Raw genomic sequence first — 4,874 nt, 5'->3', positions numbered from 1 at the left:
AAAAAAAAAAGGTTAGTTTTGTGTTTGACTTTAAGTTATAGGTCAATTCTGCAAAAAACCCTTTAACCTTTTATTAGATTAATATAACACATTATTTTATATAATTATGTATACAGTTACGTTATTGACATATCTTTCTATAATGATATGATAATTATTCCTCATAATTATAATAAACTTTGATATATTTTTTTCAAAAATTATTATCACACTACAACAACATAGCTTACATCCCAGCCAAAAAAATTAGGATTTATTCAACTAGACATTAATTTTTTTTCAAATTTTAAATATTTTACACAGACATTAAGTTTATCAATAATTAACAAAGCATATGATGTTAAAAATAGGGTTTAATAGGGTTTAAGCGAAATTTTAATAGAAATAAATATTCATATAAACTCATTTAGTATAACGGGTTTTAAATAGGTTATTCGATTAAAAAATATTTATTAAATGTGATTTTACTTAAAGTTAGCGACCATATTAACCCATTTACATATATATATATATACATATTTAACATAATATAATTAAAATTAAAATTTTCAAACATTTTTCAAAAACTTTGTTCGGCTAACGATGCGGGTTGGGTCTGATATTGGTTTTTGGATATAACATTTTAAGAACTATTCAAATATATAAGTCATGGCTAATAGAGTATGAAATTTTGATTTTTGAGTCGATTTCTAATCGGTTTTTTTAATACAAATATTCTTGAGTAATTATGTTAGATAACTACTAAACAAAATATGTTGTAATATTTATGAATAAAGTTTAAAATAATTTCTGAAATGCATATATTATAAGTTTATAGTTATGCAACTTGACATACTTAATATAATTACCAAAAATTTTAGTATAGTAAATTAATATTAAACACAAATATGATTACAAAAAAACATAAAACTAAAATTAAAATTTTCAAAAATAATTAAAATAAAAAATATACCCGCCCTTTCAAGGGAGGTTAAAAATCTAGTTAAACATATAAAAAATCATAGAAATCAGTTCACAAACGAAACTGTTTTTGTTTTTACAGATTTTTGCATTTGTGATTTTTCTTTATATTGTAAAATACATATGCTATGTGTTAGAATTTTATTCGCCAAATGACCTGTGATTTAGTATACACTGAAACCTCTATAAATTAATAATGTTGGGAATACACCAAAACTATAATTTTTTTATTAATTTATAGAGATATTAATTTATCGATATACTAATTGAACCAAAAAATCAATTTGAGACTATAAAATTATATTATTTTATAGAGATTTTTAGTGTATATTAATTTATAGAATATTAATTTAAAGAGGTTATACTGTATAAAGGATATCAAAAGGAATTTATTGGGTGAATCTAGCATAAAATTTTTAGTATATGAAAAAAAATCTTAGGAGAGATTCTTCAGTCTACGGCCAAACCGAAGGAAATGAAAAAGAAGTAAACTGAAAAATAAAAGACAAAAGAAAGAGATGAGAAGACAAGATGATGACTGTTTCATGAATCATGATGAGTTCTTCCTAGGCAAAGTCACTGTTCCTCTCAAATGTTCCCGGTTAAGGGTTGAAAGCTAATGCTTCCTGGTAGATTAACTCCTTAATCTGCTGAACTGGGAGTATATATTTGTTCCTCTAAATCGACCTCAAAGGGCTTCATGCACACTGGTTCATTGGTAATGTCGTGCAAGTTTGTAAGATATGGATGAGCAAGCGCATCCTCAACTGCAAAAGAGAGTAGAAAAATAAAAGGAGATGAGAGTCCAAATAAAACTGCAAAAAAGACTTAAAGGGAGACAGAACCTGTGATTCGCCGTCTAGGGTCAAACTTTAACATCTTCTCCATCAAGTCAATAGCTAAATGAGGCACATTTAGGAATTTAACTAAGAAAGATTGGGGATCAAGACAAGGAAGCTGCCGTAAGTATTGTTTAGCACTTTCATTCAACGATCCAATGTCTTCTTCTGTTGGAGAGCCTATATCTCAACTGCAAAAACAAAATGAAAAAATCAAATGTCTCACTAAAAGGGTGGGTATGTTGCTTGAATTTTGACTTCAAAACATTATTACCTCCATAATCAGACGAAGCTGATGAACATGATCTTTTCCAGGGAAGAGCAGTGTGCCAGTCATCAGTTCCAAGAAAATACAGCCCACAGACCACATATCTATAGCGGAGGTATAAGTAGGAGAGTTCAACAGAAGCTCAGGTGCATGGTACCATCTTGTGGCTGCAACGTACTCAGTCACTGCATGAGTTTCTAAAGGCGCACGTGCAAGCCCGAAACCACAGATCTTTAGGTCACACTTCATACTCATGAGAAGATTGCTCGGTTTTAAATCTCTATGTAACACACTGGCTGAATGAATGTACTTTAGTCCACGCAAGATTTGACACAAGAGATACTGCCAAAACACTGAACACGTTTAATCTCTGATCTCAACAATCTGTGGAAAATGGTACTACTTAAATATTAGCTTTGAATGATTCTTTTTGAGTAAGAGAAGAGTGATGAAATCAAACGGACATATTCATGCTCTAAGTGACGAAGAAGCTTGATTTCACGGAGAGTTCTCCTTGCGCAGATTGGGTTTTCACATGCATGCATGATTTTCTTTATTGCTACCGTCTCGTTGGTCTCGGTAGTTCACCAGCCAAATTGTTAAAAACAGTAAAAAATAAATACATTAATGTGTTAATACTAATATTAAGATCAACCAGAATGAAGTGTTTTTATTTTCAGTAAGTTTCTCTATGATTTTAGATGAATTGAAAATTTACTATAATTTTAATTAAACCATCCTAAAATCTCATACAAAACTATGCGATTAAATATATTTTTGTTTTTTAAACAAATGAGTATCATCTTTATCCTGCTATTGAGTCTCTTGTAGCTTTGATCAAACGATCTGGACAGGAAGAGGCATAATGACCCATCTTATCGCAACGGAAACAGATTATTCTCGACGTGTCTCTACCTCCATAGTAACGTCCTCGACCTCTAGCTCCGTAGAACCGTCCGCCTCGTCCTCTGTTTCCTATATTGATGTGTGTCTGTATTGCTATACATGAGTTTAATTTCCTTGATCTTCGAGAACTTCATCTTCGTTGGTTACCCGTTCTTTATAAGCTTTTAACCGACCAACAATGTCCTCAAAGCTAGTGGTTTTAAGGTCTAGCACCTGTTCAAGTGATGCTACAATATGAGTATTTCTTTCGAGGGAGACTGTTAAGAATTTTTTTAACTAGCTTCGATTCTTCAATCTCTTTTCCTAGGGCAACAAATTTGGATGAAATCTCGAATTACTTGTTGACGAAATCATCTATTTTCTTTGTGTCTTTCATCGTCAAGCGATCGAATTCTGACATTAACGTCTGTAGTCCGGCTTCTTTAACGCGTTCTGCACCAACATGTCTTGTTTTAATGGCATCCCACACCTTCTTTGCCGTATCTAGCTCTCCAACTTGTAACACCAAAGTTTCGGGTATCGCTTGGAACAACAAAGCAATTGCCACATCGTTTTTGTCGTCTTCATCGCTTGCTGTTTCAATGATACTCAAAACTTTGTGTACCTTAAGTAGATTTCTTCATTCTAATGGCCCACATGGTGTAGTTTGTTGAGGTTAACATTGGACACTTCACTGAAGAAGGTTTTCCTTTTTTTGCTTTCGATGCTGTCACAATTGAAAGGTCTCCTATTGATTGCAAACATTGAGCTTCGAAAAGATTTGTTCTTTTGTAGGATCTGATACCAAATATAGAATTCAAAGATCAAATAAGAATAGCTCTCTTATTATTAAATTAAGAAAATAACTTAAAACTTAAGTTCTCGGATCTTTAAACTCTTGTATGCTATGTCACATCTTGACATCTTCTTATATAGAGCTTATTAACTTCTAATCCTATTAGGTAACATATCTAGATAACTCTTAGGATATTATGATTCATATTTCCATAATTCGGTAGGATTATTAGGTCTATAAGTTATATATCAAGTTTCTTTTTTCTCCGAGCTTAATCCAATAGGAAACATTAAAGAATGTGTAGCAGAAATTGGTAAACTATTGTTTCTGACCCTCCAAAACCATGGTTCGTTCACTGCAAACACATGCTTTTCTATTAAACACTATTTTATCCTGAGACGTCAGGGTCCTCTAGCGATGATGATGATGCATTGTGGAGACCTTCCAAAGTTTTATCAGGCAGCTGAGATTCATGTTTAGAAACCCTGCTTCGAACATCTTTGGAAGAAGGTGAACTTGGGAGGCCAGTCGTCTCAAGTTTTTCTGCAGTCCATGAGAAAGTCTGAGCTCCAAATTTTACTGAGATTTTGTTTGGAACAACTAAGACGTCTTGCTTGTAGTCTCCATAACATTGGAGACTTAAGAAACAAAACCAAAAAAGAAAGAAAAAAGTTTAGGTTGATTCTTGGTTTAAGAGCACTTTCAATGGGAGATTCTCGAAGCTTATTACATCATTAGAAAAAAAAATGAAAAATAGGAAAGAGACTGAAGAAGAGTTCTCAAAAGAGAACTTATTAGATACTCAGGAGATACTATATAAACACTTGTCATATTTTAAACTAGGGTATGCCGGCGCTACGCGCCGGTTTTGTACGTTGGGTTGTCTAATAAGCTGAAAAAGCCATCTCTGATTGAATTTGTAATTCATGTTAAGTTGATGTATGTATAAGTTGCTTGGAAACGCAATAGATGATTGTTTTTGGAGGTTGCTGGTTTTTTTGGATGAGAAAGGGTGAGGAATTGAAATATATATAAGAGGACAAATAGTTTATCAGATTTTAAATTAAAAAAAAAAGAGATTACAAAGTAAAGAAGATTACTTTTATATTTTTATTTTTAAGGCATG

General features: G+C 32.0%; 1 pseudogene; it reads right to left on the bottom strand.

Moving 5' to 3' along the window:
* Window positions 1-1,562: 1,562 nt before the first annotated feature.
* On the bottom strand, window positions 1,563-2,988 carry LOC106297754 (annotated as a pseudogene).
* Between the last annotated feature and the right edge of the window lie 1,886 nt (window positions 2,989-4,874).

The sequence above is a fragment of the Brassica oleracea genome, chromosome C6 (assembly GCF_000695525.1).
Source record: "Brassica oleracea var. oleracea cultivar TO1000 chromosome C6, BOL, whole genome shotgun sequence".
Taxonomy (NCBI): domain Eukaryota; kingdom Viridiplantae; phylum Streptophyta; class Magnoliopsida; order Brassicales; family Brassicaceae; genus Brassica; species Brassica oleracea.
This window is presented reverse-complemented; position numbering and strand designations above follow the sequence as displayed.